Below are 19345 nucleotides of genomic sequence, written 5' to 3' on the forward strand. Positions count from 1 at the left end.
ACGGAAGGCCGATGCCTCCGTCGCCCGGCCGAGATTGGGGGGGTGGGGGCGAGGCAGGCGATGGAAGGCCGATGCCTCCGTTGCCTGGCTGGAGTGGCCGCGGGGGGGTCTGGAGTCGGGCGGCCGCTGGCGGGGGACGCAGTCGCCCGGGCCGAGATTGGGGGGGCAAGGCGGGCGACAGAAGGCCGATGCCTCCGTCGCCCTGCCCTCTACAGAATCCACCCCCCAAACCTCCAGGTATTTCCCTCCTTATAGCTGGCAACCCTACTTTCCCCTCAGTGCCTGTTGGTAGGCAACTAAGCTTGGTCCTGTCACCTACTTTGGCCTTTGGGAGAAAACATATTGGGGCCAATCCTGATAGGGTTGCCAACTCCCGATGGGAAATTCCTGGAGATTTGAGGGATGGAGCCTGAAGAGGGTGAGGTTTGAGGAGGGGTGGGACCTCAGACAGGTACAATGCCATAGACTCCACCCTCCAAACCAGTCAGTCCCTCATGGGGAACCATTGTTGCCAATCTCCAGGTGAGGGCTGGAGACCACTCGGAATTACAACTGCTCTACAGAAGGGAGGGTAGAAATCAGCTGAAGTCAAAGGGGCAGATAATGGTAGGTTGATGGTTAGCTGGGAAAGAGATGGGGTTGCCAACTCCGGGCTGGCAAATTCCTGGGGATTTGAGGGGTGGAGCCTGGAGAGGGTGGGGTTTGCGGAGGGGTGGGACCTCGGATAGGTAGAATGCCATAGACTCCACCCTCCAAACCAGCCATTTCATCCTGGGTAACAATTGTTGCCAATCTCCAGTTGATGGCTAGAGATCACTCAAAATTACAACTACTCTTCAGGTAGCAAAGATCAGTTCCTCTGAGAAAACAGTGGACTCTGTCATTATACCCTGCTGCGGTCGCTACAGCAAATTGACACTGTTTGCCCAAAGCCAGAGCACTCTCCCAGAGCCTCTTTCTAGATCTCATTGTATTTATTTCCACAACGGGCCTTATTTCTAGTTAAATATAAAAAGGAAAAATGTTGATGCTGAATTATGACTTAATATTAGATAGCTGACCAATTTATTGATGTGGTTCACTGTTCCACAAGTAGGCTGCAACAAACTTCCCCCACAGGATTGGCCTCTAATGGAAAGCTGTGGTTGCAACTTCCATGGAAAACTGTTGTGTTCTTAAAGTATTTTTTTAAAAATTTAATGAACAGTTTGAATCCCAGGATGTCTCTTTACCTGACAAACTAAATATTTTGCAAATAAGTAGAGGTACAAGCCGTTCCACATTTGCCATATCATGGCCCCAATATAATAGGCCCATACATTACTTCATACATGCTTTTCCAGAGACCTGAATGTGATACTTCCGTGCATGGGAAAGTAATGTCAACCTGCCCCTACAAACTACACAGTGTATTGCAGTAAGGTTTGCAGAAGTATTTCGACATTAAAAATGTAGAGATTTGGAAGTGTGAATCACACACATTTTTAAATACCCAAATTTAAAGTAACTGGGGTGAAAATGTGAGTGCTGATATTTACTGCACTGATATTTACTGCAAAGCCTGGACAACATACCCCCCCCCTCACACACACACAAAATTCAAGCAGACTGGCTCAGAGTTCACAAATGCATATATGTTGTTAGTGTTCAGAAACTCGGAGATGTTGTCAACTTTTTGTATATTAATAAGATAATCACTAGTATTAACGCTGATGTAGCCAGCAACTGGATGTCTGTTGCGTTAAGCGGAAAGCACCCTGAGAAGGCTGTGAAAAAATTACTACTGGGCAGAAAATAAGGTCAGTGTCCCATGTCAAAATAAGATCTGGTGCTGAGATTCTGTGTTTATATACACGGGGCACACGAAAGGTAACGTTTTACTTGTCTAGAAAGCAACAAAATGGGTTTTATAACGCACCTACCACTACTTCTGACATTAACACAACTGACACAGTAGCCACTTGTGTGAACGGGCGAGGGTTGTAGGAAAGAGAAGAAAACCAACATGGTCACGTGAAGGCAGAAAGACGGCCCTCATAACGACTGTCTGTGCCAGTTCCGTCGTATCGACTCCCGACGAGACTTCGCCTCAGGCCAAGTTGTGTCCACGCTCACAAAACACTCTTCCCGCTTCCCATCTCCAGGCTACCCTCTGGTTCTTTTCACCTTCCTGGCTACTGAACGGGCGCCTAAATAAAGGCAAAGCGTCAAGTCGAGGCGAGGCCCTGCGAAGGACGGAGGGAGGGAAGACCGGTAGGCGTTGCAGGAGGGTATCCGCTCAGCCCCGCCTCCTTGTCCTCGGGGATGCCGGGATGTTTACAGCCTTGACAGCGGCGGTACCAGCAGGGGGGAAAAGGCCGTTTAAGTTTTGTCGCGTCATACGGCGCTCCCTTCCTCCCGGACTGCTTCGCTCCAGGGGCCAGCTGCTGCGCCTGAAGGGGAGAGGCGAATTTTGGGCCGCGCGGCAGCCTCAAACTGAGGTAAACTGAAGAGTTGGTGGGGTGAAGGGGGGGGGAGAGAGTCTGCACGCGACACTTGCCTCGCGTGAGGGGAGAAGAAGGAGGGGGAAGAGGCTGGGTGACGAATAATGGGGCGCAGTAAGGAACTCGTTGGGGCTGCGGAGAAACTGGCTGCTCGTAGAACCCGAGAAACTTCTTTCTCCCCATCCGCCCGGTCTTAGTCACTTCACCCGGGACAGCTGGGGAGCTGGGCTCCGCCTCTAGCTCGTATTCATTGGTTAGTCCGGTAAGTGTCCCCGGGTCTCATTGGTCACCGTGAATGCCGCTCCCTTCCACTTGCTGAGACGGGCCGGGGAGGAGAGAGGTGCGCTTGCGCGGCGTGCGGCCTGCCTCGTATCTTGGAGAAAGAAAGTTTTCCTGTGAGGAAGGGAGGGCTTGGCCGGGTCGCTGATGCTGTTTCTTACCCGGCCGACAGCAGTTTCTTCCACAGCATCCTACGGGGTTGGCTGCCGTTCCTTCTTCTACAGGCGTGCTCCTTCTTTTTTGAGAGTTTAAGCTGGCAACGCGTGCTGTCTGATAAAGGTCAATGTGGAATGTACTGAAATGGACAGGATTGCCCATAGGGAAAAATGGGAGAGACTTGAAGGCCCATTGGTTTCAACGGGAGCCAGGAATGCAAATTGGCTTGCGTGGGCTCCGTCGATGTATATTACAGGATAAAAAAGGTGCAGTGAAAATGCAGATTGGATTTTGAATGAAGGCATCTGGGCCTTGATAAAGTGCTCTGGGACTGGAATGACCAGCCCCAAGAGTGGAACGAGAAGATTTATATCGCGCCCTTCACTTGAAGTCTCAGAGCGGCTTACAAACTCCTTTTCCTTCTCCTCCCCACAACAAACACCCTGTGAGGTTGGTGGAGCTGAAAGGGTTCTTTCAAGAACTGCTCTTTCAAGAACAGCTCTGACAGAACCATGGCTTGCCCAAGGTCATTCAACAGCTGCAGGTGGAGGAATATGGAATCAAACCTGGTTCTCCCAGATTAGACTCTGTGCATTTAACCACTACACCAAACTGGCTCTCCCTAAGAAGAGAATCAGGGCTCTAGGGCTGGGATGATGGCCCTTGGGAGTAGCATAAGTATTTAGGGACTAAAAAGAAGGCCCATGGAGTGGAATTACAACCCCTCAGAGTAGCAGAAGTGTTCAGGGATTGCAGTGACAGATCCCAGAGTGGAATGATGGTCTCTAGCAATAGAATCAGTGTTTTGGAACTGGATTGATGCCCTCTGCAGTGGGAGAATGGTCCCTAGGAATACAGTCAGTTCTCTGGACCTGAAATGATGGGCCCAGTCAGTGAGCTATGGGAGTAGCATGAGCGTTTTGCAACTTGAATGAAAGGCCCCGGAGTGGAATGATGGTCCTTGGCAATGTTCCCTCTAAGCTGTGGAGTCTTGTGAGCAAAAAAATCTACTTTGTGAGCTACTGGCATTCAGGTTGTGAGCGAGCAATTTGGCGGCTGCATAAATCAGCTTGCTGTGGAGCCCCATCCCTTCCTGAGCTGAGACAAAAATGTGTGAGCCGGAGGCTAAAAAACTGTGCGCTAGCTCACACTAACTCAGCTTAGAGGGAACATTGGTCCTTGGGAGTAGTAGGAATATTCATTCCAATCCCAGAACTACTCTCAGGGGCTGTCATTCCAGTCCAGAACACATCTGCTATTCCCAGGGGCCATCATTCCACTTTGGGGGCTTTCATTCCAGAGTAGTGTATTTCAGACCAGAGACTTTCATTTAAATAACTACATAAATGAATAAATAATCTATTGTTCTAAATGCTCCCTGGAATAGCACCATCCTAGCCTGTGTCTGAACCCCTATTAATGATGGGGAAGCCAGGCAAGTCACTCTTGGAAGCAATAAAGTGTTTATTTGCAAAGTGTAGGCCTGTCCTGTCCTTTTTGGCTCACAGCTTCTGTTCTTTGTAGCCTAGAAATTAGGGTGGGGAAAGCCCAGACTAAGGAGTAGCGTATGTAAAGAATGACATCTATACATCTTTCTTGCATGATGGGAGGTATTTAGTCTTTTTTTCCATCCTTGTCATCCGGTCAGAGCTTGAGGTCTTTACTCTGCTTAAACAGAGGCTTATTGATATAGAGTTGCAAGAGCTCAGAGCCCTTGCCTCCGGAAGGTGCTCCTCAGTAAGGTGGGCCTATCCCCTTTCTGGTGCTCTACCATGTGTTGAGCACATACTCTTACACTGTAAATTGTTAAATGACATTCGAGTGGAATTTATAGAAGCCCCCCTTAGGTTGGTAGCAGGCCAATCGGATAGAATCAAGGTACAATTTCTCCTTGCTTCACGAGATCCGGAGATCATTGAACTGATCGCTAAGTTTCTCCATGGTTTTATAAAACGGAAGAGTGACCCTGATCATATTAATGATTCTTAATTTAGAAGTCTAAAAACTTAAGTTTAAAAGTTTAGAATGCCAATTTATTTTATGATTCAGGCATCTTTTGTATGGTCAAAACTAGCTTGTGACAACTTGAGTTAGGCCTGACATAGCCACGACTATCTATTTTATAATTTCTTTTGGATTGTATTATTGGTAAATGCTTCTAATATTGTATGCCATTGAAAGGTATTTGAATTTGATTTGGTGTTTAGTGGGAATTCAATAGCACTACTGCAGACATTCTAAAGAAACTTAAAACCACTGCATTATGGATGTCCAACAATGTATGAAAGCTACACTGAGATCTGTTCCTGTTTTAGACAATTTTTGTATCTGCAGTAAATGGCAAGTTTAATTACAATGTTGCTCTATGTGTGTGCGTGCACAGTCACAAATTATTATTTCTCTGGGAGAGAAGCATGTCTCATATTCCTGTTTTCATCTTCAAACTTCGTGTCTCAGGGGTCCCCAACTTTTTTGACACCTGCAACTACCTTTTGGAATTCTGAAACAACATGGCAGGTATGGCCACATAATGGCTGCTGCAAGAGGAGGAGCAAGCCACAAAATGGTGAAGATCCTTGTGCTGTGGTGGTAGCTGCTGCCAAAGCAACATTTTTAAAAAATCTGCCCAGCCAGTCAAATATCCATTGACCAACTTAGAAGCCTTGCTAGGCAAATGACGCACCTGGTTGTGCCGACTTCCTAAAAACACTTGACAGCTGCCAGAAAAGGTGTTGCTGGGCACCATGGTGGGGACTCTTGGTGTATCTTACTGAACTCATACCTGATACTCATTGTACATCTTCCAACTTATTTGCATAGTATAGTGCCAGGTTTCTTGCTTTGGCATCTGTCAAATAACTTTATCATTTGTAAATTGAGTTTTTACATTCAGAAGGTTTTAGGAACTAGATTTATGTTATATGCTGAGAATTATACAGATGTGTGGTATTTAAACGTAGATGTGGGGTTTTTTTAGAAAATGATAAAATGTAACTTTAGTATTAATAGCCTCGATAACGAGGACAACAAATAACCAGTGTCTGTCTTCTTAGACAGTAGCCTTCAGCTAGTATAAGACAACAAGCCATCTATCATCTTTATTCTTTATCATCTGCCATACAAGTCAGTTTGCTTGTTGCTTAGTTTGTGGGAGTGAAGTAGTTGAGAGATGCTGCCATGGAAGTCAAATACACATTGTTTGTTATAATTTTATCTCCGCGGAGGAGCTCAGAGGGAGCTATACACAATCTCCTCTTCCTCATTTTATCCTTGGAACCTCTTGTGAGGTAGATTAGGTTTAGAGAGAGTATCTGGCCCAGAGTCACCCAGCAAACATCTTAGCAGTATAGGGATTTGAATTCAGGCCTCCTTGGTCTTAGGAAAACGGTCCAAGAACTATACCACTCCCACTCATCTTCTTACATGGACTGAGACCCTAACTTCAAGAAACTCTGTTTCCAGGTCTGCCATGGGTCCTGGGAGCTTCCACAGATAATCTTGATTCCCAGGCATGTGAGAAGACCTAATGTGGTGTAGTGGTTAGCATGTCGGACAATGATCTGGAAGATCCAGGTTTCAATCCCTACTCTGCCATGGAAACTAGCTGGGTGGCCTTGGCCCCATCATACACTCTCAGGCCTAACCTACCTCACAGAGTTTTTGTGAGTGTAAAACAGAGACAGTGTAAGCTGCTTTGGGTCCCCACTGAGAGAAAGGCAGGTAAACTGAAGTAAATAAATCATTCATATTAGGGCCTTGGGGAGAGGGTGCTTAAGCCTCCCTGCTGCACCTTTGGCTTAAACCAAAAGAGCCCTGAGGGGGCACCTTACGCCCCATTTGGACCACAGGTAAGTTTCCCTGGAGCCATTTCAGATGGAGAAAACTGTCCTGGGGGGCGGATCCTTACGGCCCCTCTCCCTGTGAGTCTGTGGAGGCCCCTGCACACCTGGAAATAAGGTTTCATCCAGGAACTCTCAGCATGTCTGGTTTTTTGCATGGCACGAGGATGAACCTGAGAACAAGACATGGGTTCCCAGTGTTCATATGGGCCTTGCCAATTTGAAATGTTTATGGGAGTGGTCTGTTCACGGGCCAGGTACTCTCTCTAAACCACCTGAGCCACCCTGAGACCTGTGAATTCAGGGAAAGGTGGTATACAAGTTGACATTATAAATAAGTAAATATAAAAATAAACTTTGTTTATACCATTGGGTTAATTTCTCCATTGTGTAAATTGTGTCCCATGAAACCAAAAACTTCCCACTAGTTATGCAGTCTAAGGAGGTTGATTGAATGCTGGTGGGACATCTTACATCGCTGGTTGGCTACTTTCAGTTTAGTGCTCAGCCTGATGTAAATAAATTCAAGAAAATGAGTATTTGTAAGTTAAGTGAGTGTGTACATAGGGCCTTGAATTAAACTGAAGCGAACAGCAGTGCTTCTAAAGGTATTTCGTTGAGGAGGGATTTTGTGGTTGTTGCTGAAAATATCTATGTTAAGGGTTGCTATAGAATCTGGATTTTTTAACATTATAGGACTGAATATTGTCTGTTAAATTAACTATGAGAAGGGTAAAAGATGAAATTTCTTGCACCTCTTTCCTCACCATTCCTTTTGTACTACTTTTAAAGGCAAAATACTTTAAAATACATTTGGTTCTTGTTTTCATTATTCCTTTGGATTCTGTTCTTGGTGAATGGATGTTCCAGTGACAGCACATATCTCATTTGTTGGTGAGAGATGAGCCTTCCAGAAGTTCTCATTTAGCTGAAAAAGCAGAGAGGAAAACCAGAAATGTCACCAAAGACTTATGATGTAAGTGTGGGAAGGCTGGAGCTAAAAAAGGAATACGATTTTGTAACTGAGTACTGAATTGACTTAGACTGCAAACTTACATCCTTAGTAAGAAGTAAGTTTCATTAAACTCAGTCAGAGCCAAAGCATTGAAGGGAAGGGAATTAGGAGAGTGGGCAGGCATAGTGGTTAGAGCATCACTAAAACCTGGGCTGACTGGGTAAGAATCTGCAATCTGCCATGGAAGCTCACTGGGTGACCCTGGCCTATCATAATTTCTCTGCCTAGCATACCCCTCAAGGGTGTTATTGTGATGATAGAGTGGTGGGAGAATGATATGAAAAGCCACTTTGGATCCCAATCAGGCAGAAAAATGGGATATAAATAAGGGAATAGGTATGCTTTACTGGGATCCAAGGACCCCACCCTGCCTGTAACCTTATTACCAAAATATGGTCTATCTGTGTCAGTTCAAAAATTAAAAATAGACATTTTCTTTTATGACTCATGAGATGGTGCGTGAGAGCTATGGGTTCGCACCAGGCCCAGAGAAATTATGCTTAGGCCCTGATCTCAGCGGCTGCTTCTAAGTGATAAAAATACATAGGATTGGACCGTTAATTGACTATGCTTAACCACTGACAGGTAATGAGGATTAGTTCAGTTTACAATTTAGGATTTTTTTCAGAAAAATATTAGATACCTCTGCTTTCAGTATGAATGCTGTAACTAAAAACAATCACTTTTGTGGGTCATTTTTAATAACAGCAGAATTGTGTTGAATTTCTCCTAGTCTGTATGTGATATGGCCTGATCCTATGAAGAGATAGACATGCTTATTCATTTTAGGTTCACCTAATTCTTCAAAGGATTGTGTTAACATTAAAAAAAGGAATATCAAATGTATGTTTTGACAAATATCTTCAGTCATATCTAGCTTTATTGGAATGTACAGATGAAAGCGGGAAGAACCCTTCAAAACCAAAGACTGATGGGATGCTAAAAATTACGGCGCAGTCCTAGGGTTCTTCTAATATCCTTAAAATGTTGAATTCCTTATAATGATTTATGTGTTGCCAGTTTTCTTTGTGTGACAATGCTAGTGTTATTTTTCATCCAATTATAACATTCTTATAGTACAGAAATTTATTTTGACATGATAAATATTTCTTTGTGTCTTCTTTTTTTATAAAAAGAATAAACTAAGAAAAATACTGAACCACAAGCCCATTAATCAACTTTAATCAGCCCATCATTTATTGCCTCTTCTGAAACTGAAGGTGTTTACCTTACTGTGGTGGTTTTATTATCTTGATGTGTTAGTTATCTTATAAGATACTAATGAGGAAACATAAGGTATCTGTGCGGATTGCATTTAGTTTGCTTAGCACTGTGAGTGTGCTATATATGTATTTCTAATTAATAAGTATATTTGATCATTTTCCAGCAAGATTAATAATTTTATAGCAAGCATCTTTGGTGCTTATTTATTCAAGAAATGGGAGTCATTCACTTACAGTATTTTATCAAAAATGTTTACATGAAAAGATTCTTCCTAGTGTTCCAAGAATACCCTAATTGATTGTCATTTAGGGACTGAAGATCTATATTCTTTTCCAGGAGGCTTTTGAGTTAACTGTATGTTCCAGTTGGATGCTTCAGAAAGTTTTGATGCATGGAGGAATACAGTTCAATGTTCTTTTAGTTCCTCTAATGAGTTTCCTGCCCACTGCTGTTGGTGTGTTTTTCCCCACCTCAAGGTCACGTATTCCCTGCAATATCGGTTCTCTATAGGTGAAGAAATGAAGATATTTTGTGTGGGTTTATATATATTGTCAGTACAATAGACAGAAAGTTTAATCTAAGTTAGTTAGGAATGACATAAAGGTGGAGAGTACTGATATCCTCTGTGTTATTAAACATACTAGTGAAAGCGTTCGTAAAAGATGTTTTGAAATAGATGAAGAGATTAAACAAGGCTCTCATAACTTATGGCCCACTAAACCAAAATGTGACCCATCTCTTTTGTATTGTGGCCTGCCAGATGCTTGACAACCTCCTATTTTGTTGTCCCAAGCAGACAGCAGAAGCAGGTTTATCAAGCCCCTGGTGGGCTATGGCATATGGCTGGTGGGTTGCCTTTAGCTTTGTAGTCATACGTTATATGGGCCTGAATTAAACTGTCACAGGCTGGAGACCTTCAAATCAACTGAATCAAAGCAATAGTATAATGCTAGGTGATTAGAAGGTATCTAAAATGGCTGTTATTTTTAAGTACAGCCATTCAAAAAATTTAATGAATTAATGTCATGAGTCTGCTGATATAAATACTGAGCAGTTAATGGATCATAGTGGTTCTGGAAATTCTAAACTTTTTGTAGGTACAGATACTGTTTTTCCCCAACTGCTTATTTCTTTTTTTGAGTAGCGGGGGGGGGGGGGGGTCTCTGATTTTTTGTTTGCTTTGTGGGGGGGGGGGGGGGGGGGCGGGGCGGAGAATCACTATAATTTCTTGACTTGTGCTGATATGGTGGCATGCCTCAGAAATAGGAGCTGCTTTACTTCCTGATGATATTGTTTTAATACATTTATGTTATGGAAGTCCTGGCACGTATAGGAGCGTGCTCTGTAGTAGTTCTAGACTAGGTACCAGGAAATGACAGTAGCTCAGCAATGCTGAACTGTATTTCTTAGTACTTAATATGCATTTCCCATGAAGAAGAGCTTAACACATCTTGAAACACATAAGGGGTCATAAAATCTTATGTAATAAATCTATGTATCTAAACCCAAATGCAATTTTTTGGCACAATAAAAGAAAAGCACATGTCTTCATTGACTGCCACTGCTGGAGGGTGCTGTTACACAGATACAAAGAATAGGCCTCCGATATTGTTATCTCAAATGTGGTAGATTTACTTTAAAAGCTTCAATAGTGTGTAGATTCAGGTATTTGAAGAGGTGTGCGTTCACACAGAAGATTATATCTTCAATAAAATGTTGTTGGTCTTAAAGGTGCCACTGGACTCAAACTTTGTTCAGTAGTGTATATGAGTGTAAATCCATCAGGGCCAGTTTTCCTCCTTTACCAGAGTATCCCAGTTTCTTGCTGCTTCAGCACAGACAAACTGGAATTGCAGAGATGCCGCTTTGCATATGCTGTATAACAACTAACTCATGAGATTAACAGATTTGGTTTACTCCTGAGGAAGCCCTTTCTCCCAAGAAGACCTATATACCAGAGATGGCATTTACTCCACAAAGACCTACTACTAGGGTTGCCAGCCTCCAGGTGGGGCCTGGGGATCTCCCGCTTTTACAACTGATCTCCAGCTGACAGAGATCAGCTCCCCTGAAGAGAATGGCTGCTTTGAAGAGTGGACTCTATGGCATTGTACTATGCTGAGGCCCCTCCACTCCCCAAACCCTGCCTTCCCCTGGCTCCACCCCCAAAGTCTTCAGGTATTTTCCAACCCAAACCTGGCAACCCTAGCTACTACTAGCTTTCAGTGCCTTTTTCTGTTCCTTAGCAGGCCCTCATTGCTTGTCCTTCTGCCTTGCAGCTGGGTCGCTTCCTCTCTTAGGACTGCACTCCTGCTCTTCCCCTTCTTTCAGGTTAGGATGTTCCAGAGTGTGACAGACCGAAATCACTGTTGTTTGGCCAGTGATTGCAGCTGTTGCTGTTTTTTATCTCATTTATGATCTCCTTGCTGTGATCCAACTAAGGAAGGCTAGTATTCTGGATCCATTATTGTTTCAGTTCTAAATGTTATCTCATCCGCCTATAGGGCTGAAACTAAGGATGCAGCAGAATAAAATCGCAGAATGGGCTGTTACACTACAGATTATACATGAGAGATTACATTTTTGAATGTTCCATTATCTTGAAAATACACTCCTTATACAAAAGTAGCAGAGTAGTAGAGAGGATCAGCCCTTTCCTTTCCCTTTTGCCTTAGTTTTCTACATGCAGGGAGATATCTATGGAATCCTTCAGAAAGTAATCCCTCAGTTGTGTTCTGGTATAACTCATTCACTCTCATGTACAAAAAAGGATGTATTGTTATTTTGTACATCAGACACATGTGTTCTGTAGACCTGGGATGTCGAACTAATTTGTTACGAAGGCTGGATCTGCCATAAATGGGACTTTGTTAGGCTGGGCCATGTGTGTCATAAAATGTAATGCCAAGTAGCAGAGATGTTCTATTGGAGCCCCACATTAGGAGGAGTGTGTGTTAAAACTAATATTTCTCTGCAAAACTGGAGTTCCATGAGTTTGTAGAACTCTATATTTTAACTGTAGTTGGTCCCAAACCTTCCCCCCACCCTTAAAAGATGCTGCCTCAAATGGAAAGGGGGGGGATCCTGGGATTCAGTAATGGAATTTTTAAAAATAAAACATCGAAAAGAAGCACAAGTATCACAGCAGAAACTAAAAATATAAATGCTCTGATCCTAGGACCCGGGGGAAACACGAAATAGCCAAGCATTGCAAGATTCTCCCCCACCCCAGGTCTACTCAGAGTGGCAGTGGCTCTCCAGGATCTCCGTCTTTTGTTGTTTTTTTTTAAAAAGGGTGGTTTGACACAATAATTTTGGTTGTCCTCTTCAGCATTTGTTCTGCTATTCCACTGAAGCCCCACATAAGGAGGGAGACGTGTTGAAACTAAGATTTCCCTGCAAAACTGGAGTTCCTTGAATTTATAGAACTCTATATTTTAACTGTGGTTGGTCCCAAACCTCTCCCCTACCCTTAAATAGAAAGAGGGGGTAGTGAGATTTGTCAGCACAATTTTTTAAATAAAACATGAAGTAGAAGAACAAGGGATCACAGCTGAAGGATGCCCCATGGCCCCTACCTGTGAAGAGGATGACATAGGCCAGGAGTGGTGGCTGAGAGACAGAGAGGAACACACAGAGGAAGCTGGGAAGTTCAGCAGCCCCACCCTCTGCTCTCTGCACTCAGCAGCGGCTCAAGCTGCTCAGAGCCCCACTTGTGGGCCGGATTAAAGTCTTGGGTGGGCCGGTTCTGGCCCATGGGCTGTAGGTTTGACACCCCTGCTCTAGATTGTGTGAATGTAGCCCTATTTTCCTTGAATAGAATGCGCACAACAAAAATGGATTTGAGCACAAGTGAAGAGAAGCAGGGTCTCCTTTGCACCCTTTCTACCTGTAGAACTGGTTTCTTGGATTTTAACGCTGGGCAAGGCACAGACTAATATTCTCAGGAGTAATACACTTAAGCATTCTCCAGAATACAATAATCCTAAGGATACCTATTCAAAGCAATGTTCCTACTCCAGAAATGTGGATATTTTAAGTGTGCAATGAGGCATTACTGAAAGGCTTGAAGGGCGGTATATATGCAGAGATCAAATGAAATTATAATAAGAAATAAGGTTTATTAAAGGAGAATCACACTGTTTCAGTTTGTAGGGCTGGGGGAGGGGAATTAGCAAGACTTGAGTGCTGGTACTGAATCGAACCTTACAGCCCTACTCTGGCATATTTTATGAATGTACTTGTTTATTTATGTTCCGCTTTTCTCCACCCAGGGGACTAAAGCAGTTTACAAAGAAACACAAAAATTTAATTCAGACAAAGAAAAAAAAATACAGTAAAGTTCCTGGATTGGTTCTGGGTCCAGTAGCTCAGCTCACTGAAGGCCACAGGCTAGAAGTCCTGGACTAAGAGCCAAGGGCCATTTTGTTTTTGCCTTTTGCCACACCATGGCCGATTACCTGAGAGGAGGTACAGAATCTCAGTTCCGATTTCATTCAACTGGCAAAGAGATGTTCCTAACCTTTTACATCAGGTATGAGATGAAGAGAGAGAAAAAGTTATCCAGCCACTAGCTCTATGATATATGCACATGATATATGCTAATGCAGGGGTCCCCAGTCTTTTTGACCCTATGGGCACATTTGGAATTCTGACACGGCATGGAAGGCACAGCAACAAAATTGCTGCCACAGCTTAACTTTAGTAACACAATGTAGATTCTTGTGCTGTGGTGGCAGCTGCTGCCAAAGCAACATTTTAAAAAATCTGCACAGCCAATCAAGTCTCCATCTAGTCATCCAGAAGCCTTCCTGGGCACTTGGCTCCAACCATTTCCTAAGAAACACTTGGCAGGCACCAGAAAAGGTGTTGGTGGGCACCATGTTGGGGACCCCCGCACTAATGCATTGTCTACACATTCTCACCCTACTCCCCACCCCGACCAAACCACAGAAGAGTAAATATATTATTCTATATTTTAAGGACTTTGGCTTGTATGTGTTCAAGACGTAAGCAGAAGAGGTATAGGGCAGCAAGAATGCTAGTTCCTTCCCTTTCACAAAGAGGTGACTGTAGTTCTTCCCTGACACAAGTCTGAACTCCCAACATCTTGTACTTCAGATTTTCTTTTTTCTTTTTTTGCCCCCCGGAGGGGAATTTTTATTGCATTTTTATTAAAACTACAAACTACAACAGAAATAGGGAAAGGGACTACATTTAGGGATAAAGAAAAGATACCCACTACTACCTAAAAACCCAAGAGAGGAGATAATCAAATTAGCTTAACATACGTTATCTCTCAATCGCGCTAGTCCCATTATGAACTGAGTCAAGTATAGTATTATCTTTTTCAAATCTTAAATTTAACTGTTAACAAGAAAGACCCCTAAGCCTCTAGTGTCAATATTTTCAAAGGCACAATTCAGAGTCCTTCAGCCTTCATTTCCCCTTGCCCAGTCTCTTACGCAATTTATAAGGACTTTTAGGGGCATCTGCCCCTTTCTCTGATAGAGTCCTCTCCGGAAGACCCCGAGTCCAGCTCGCCACTGGACTTGCTGTCCATCCCTTCTTTCTCTTCCTCCTCTGGCTCTCCGAGCTGGACTCTTAAAAATTCCCGTGCTTTCTGAGCAGAGACAATCTTTTCCTTTTTGTCCTTAATTTTGAAGGTTACGCCTTCTGGAGTTAGCCATCTGTATCCAATTGCATTTGTCTGGAGAAAAAGAATTAAATCTTTGTACTTCTTTTTCCTTTGTCTTATTTCAAATGGAATGTCTTTTGAAATTCTGATAGTACTATCTACAGCTTTCAAGGGTGCTCCAGATGCTGCTTTCAGGATTGCATCTCTCACATGCCTCTTCAAGAATCTTATCACTATTTCCCCAGGCAGATTATTTTTCTTTATATATCCTGAATATGACCTAAAGGACACATCCATATCACTCAGCAAAGGTTCCGCCTTCATCTCTGTCACTGGGGCCAGTATTTCACTCATCAGTTCCTTCAGATTCTCTCCCTTAGTCTCTGGAATGCCATCGAAGTGAAGATTCATATTAGTTTTTTCCATTTGTAGTTGTAACAGCTGATCTTACATGGAGATTTGCTTCTTTTCCAGTTTTTGTACTTTCTTCTTCACCCTTCATCTCTGTCACTGGGGCCAGTATTTCACTCATCAGTTCCTTCAGATTCTCTCCCTTAGTCTCTGGAATGCCATGGAAGTGAAGATTCATATTAGTTTTTTCCATTTGTAGTTGTAACAGCTGATCTTACATGGAGATTTGCTTCTTTTCCAGTTTTTGTACTTTCTTCTTCACCCTTTGGGCAGTGGCGTCCACTTCTTTCACCTTCTCAGCTGTTTGATTCATCATTTTAAGAGTCTCGTTCAACTGTTTTTGCTGAGTGGTGATACAGTGATTCATTGTTGACAGCTGCTCCTTGAGATTATTCATCTGATCCAGCAGGGGGTGCATGGATTCCGCCAATGTCTTTGCCAGCTCGTTGGTTCCTTCTGGTCTTGGGCTCTCAGTTCCTTTCGCTTTTAGAAGTTTCTCTTTCTCCGTCCTCTTCCCTGCCATCTTTATAGATTGTTTACTTTGGCCAGTATTTTAAAAGTCTCTGAATATGTGCTTATATGCTCAAGCTCGACTTGGTAAGTCTTTCTCAACAGTTTTGCTAGCTTTCTCTTCCGCTTCCTCCCTCCAATTTGCTTAAAAGTTCATGCGCATGGGAGGCGTCCCTCCCCCGCTTGCCTCACTTTCTGTTCCGTGGGGTGGGGAGCTTTCTTTTCATTTTAACTAGTACGCTTTAATTGGACTCTCATTCATAACTGGTCATCAGACCTCGTTTAAGCCCCGTTTCTGTCGCTCAACCTCCTGCGCTTGCCCCAGTCGGTGTCGCTTAGTTCCATTCGACCTCACAGCTCGAAGAACCGCCGGAACGGAGAGGCGCCTCAATTCCCCGGCATCGCACCGGCGAAGAGGCAACCTCTTGGGAGTCCCATGGCCAGAGCCCCTTCAGCAGGGTCCCTAGGGGGGTGATGAACCTGTGCACCCCCTCCTTTGGCTGGAGCGCAGCTTCACCCCCGGGAGGTCCAGGAGTCTGCTAGCGCACCACCATCAATCGGAAGTCCTACTTCAGATTTTCTTATCAAACTATGAGGACCCCCCCCCCCAAAGCTTACAAACTGAACAAAAAATAAAAGTTGTTACAGTGATTTGGAAGAAAGAAAACTGTAAACTAGCATTTAGATGGATGGGTACAATTATGTTTGTATGTATGGAGAGTAAGAAAGATCTTATTTACAGCAACTGCAACTACTTGTCAATCCTTCCTCCTGTCCCTTTTGTAGTGAAAAGGTTTAAAAGCCTCCACATGAAAGTAACCTTCTGCTTTTCCTTTTTCTAAATCGAATCTTCCAGGTGCATATGTGAAAAGTACAATGGCTACTAACCAGACTGCATAAAAGTCTCATGCTTTGAGGGAAGAGTCATTAAAAGCGAGAAGTGCTTGCTTTTCTTTGACGTCAGCTGCTGAATGAAATCAGGGGGTTGCTCACATGGGCTAGGCAGTGGCTGCTGGCCTGAGGCACTCAAGACATGCTTTGAGCAAGGGAGGGGAGGAGAGGGGTAGCATCTTGTGTGCTGGGAAGGGAAGAGCTGGCAGTCTCACTAGAGATCCCCAAGTATTATGCAAAGCAAGTGAGCCTTCATGACTGTTTTGGTTTCCTGTAATAGAGCAGGGGGAGAGGAACTGGGCTGTGGAACAAAGCCTGCAGCATATGCCTCAGTGCCTAGCCCCATTCGAAAACAAAAGCAGTATTTTCTAGTGGGAATCACTTGGAAAATGAGATGGCAATATATGCTAGAGCAAAAGAAGAGAGTCGCTTTAGTGCTTTTGAAAAGCAGAGATGGTTTGTGATTGTATTTTCTAAATTCACAAAGAATATAATCACAGAATTAACAGGCTACATTCACTAGCTGAAGCCTGGCATTTGCTAAATTAAAGAAAAGCGTTGTAACCCTCCAGTTTGTGTTAATTACATGTGCGTATTAGCTATGGGAATCTGGTTTTAATTATATGTGCATATTAGCTGTTTCGACCTAGCTTTACAGTATTGTTTTCATCCTTTGAGTACACAAAAAGTTGCCCAGCCCTTCTGTAAACAAACTTGGAACCAGTAGAGAAAGCCATTCCCTTTAGTACGTTTTATCCAAGAAGACTACCAAATCCTCTGTGTTGCGGAACTACATCATAAATAGATCATGAGCCCAAAAGTTGGCTGTAGCTAATTTGCATATTTTATTTGCAGATAATTAACCTAGTTTGTATAGCAGATTTCATGTACATGTGAACTGCAGATCGAAAACAAGATGTGCTTTATTTTACTACATACAGGTCCTTAACCATATTATCTGGTTAGAGAATTTAACAGATGAAAAAGTCAAACTAATAGTCTTGTACTGTTTGCCGCCATGCTTTCAAGTATTTATTTATTTTTACCATTATAGTTTTCAAACTTATCTCTGCCCTCACCAGATCTCAGGGCATAATTTAAATTGCATTCTTAAACAAACATTCTATGCTGGGTTTTCAGATTACAATCCATATACCATTGTGATATAACCATCATTGGCTTTAGTGGACTTTGATTGGGTCACTGACTTGTTCTCTGAATAAAAGAAGTTTGTTAAAATTATGGGTACAGCCTGGAGGCAAGTACACCATCCAGACATGCCCAAGAGAGCCCAGACAAGCTCTTTGGGGTTTTGTGTGAGAGAACTGCTAAAGAAGGACCTCCAAACTGTTTTTCTTTTTTAAAAAAATTGCTGTTGAATGGGAGAATCTGAGAAAAATCTATGTGATTGTGCAAAGGTTCTACACGCAGACTGCTCTGGAGTATGATTCTCATATAAAACTACATTAGCACTCTGCATGTATGTGCAGCATAGAGTCTGTGTGGTTTCTATCACTGACAAAATCATTTTGTCTGAAGCTAAAGACAGGTTAAGCATATCTCGTGGAGATCTGTGCACACGCACAGCCATGTATGCTACACCTTGCTCCCTGGGAGAAGGACAAGGTAAAGATGCTGCTTAAGAGACATGCAACTCTTTAAACCAAATAGGGATTTGTCTCTTCAGCAGCCAGAACTACTGTAGCAAAAACAATTCTCTCCATGTTTGTCTGTGCCTTTGAACTTGATCTGTATGGGGGGGGGGATGTAAAGCGTATTAGATCATTTGCTGCATGTAGGTATGTGTCATTTACTATGTAAGTCAGGGACATTATATATGAAGACCCTATTGTATATAAATAAATAACACTGATATAATGATACTTGGCAAAGGGGAAAAATCATTAGTATCTGCAGTCTTTTAATAACCTCCACACTTTTCTGTTGTGAGAAGAGAACCATGCTTCTCAAAAAGTATAGTGCATAGTTTTGACACTTGTGAGCAACATATAATTATTATTTGTTTGTTTGCCTTGTAAATGGAAGGATTGTGTTTTTTAAAGATGTACCTGAGAGGAAAGGGTAGAACAAAAGACTCCTGAAGGAGAAATAATTGAATCTTGAAATTAAATCAAATGTCTTTTGATAACTGCTTTTTATAAGTTTGTTTTAAGAACCGGGAAAGTTATTCCCTGCTTTTGTTAACATTGTTCCACTGAAATGAATGGAACTTCACCAGTGTAAAGTACAAGCCTGAGCTGGAGGAATGAGTGAGATGCTCTGGATGGTTTGTCGTACAAAGAATAAGGTTTTTCCTTAGGAAATAGAATTTCTGCACTTCTACGTAATGAGAGTAAGAAAAGTGTTTCCACTGGTTTTCTGCTGTTGAGAATCTAGTTTGCTTTCTGTAATGTCAGTCAAAGCCTCTGTCAATTTTTGTGCATGCAGTGTATTCAACTGTGGTAGAGGAGCGGATGCATTTTCATAGTTGGGGCCTGCTCTGGAAATGTCTCTGGGGCTCCACAATCCCACTAATTTAGTTTTAGTAAACCCATTTTTATCAATTTATGTGAGTGTTGGTTAGGCAGTAGACATACTACCATAAGTGGAGATTGAATGCTGTATAGTTAGGTTGTATAACACAACAGTCAACTAAATCTTAAGAAGACTTGGTGGGTAGGCTTTGTTTCATACTCAGGTATTATTGCAATAAATTGGGGTGAAAACAACATTTCTCCTAATACTATTGTCCATCAGTCTTATGAAGTCGAGCAGTTCTTGAGGCCCAAACCAGAGGTCTAGAAATCCACCTCTTTCTCCCCAGGTATATTCAGAAGTCCCATTCAGATACTGACAAGCTTCTCTCTTGTATCCTGCATAGGGGTGAGTGGACCTAGCA

At 43.0% G+C, this 19345-nt stretch overlaps 1 protein-coding gene across 1 annotated transcript in view; it reads left to right on the plus strand.

Annotated features, from left to right (window-relative positions):
- Nucleotides 1–2314: 2314 nt before the first annotated feature.
- NEK7 (NIMA related kinase 7) overlaps nt 2315–19345 on the plus strand; it is a 102169-nt gene continuing 85138 nt past the window's right edge. Inside the window, exon 1 of the mRNA XM_015416949.1 lies at nt 2315–2480. The gene's annotated coding sequence lies outside the window, so the exon portion shown is untranslated. The remainder of the gene's footprint in view (nt 2481–19345) is intronic.

The sequence above is a fragment of the Gekko japonicus genome, unplaced genomic scaffold (genome assembly GCF_001447785.1).
Source record: "Gekko japonicus isolate JY-2015 unplaced genomic scaffold, Gekko_japonicus_V1.1 scaffold467, whole genome shotgun sequence".
Classification (NCBI taxonomy): domain Eukaryota; kingdom Metazoa; phylum Chordata; class Lepidosauria; order Squamata; family Gekkonidae; genus Gekko; species Gekko japonicus.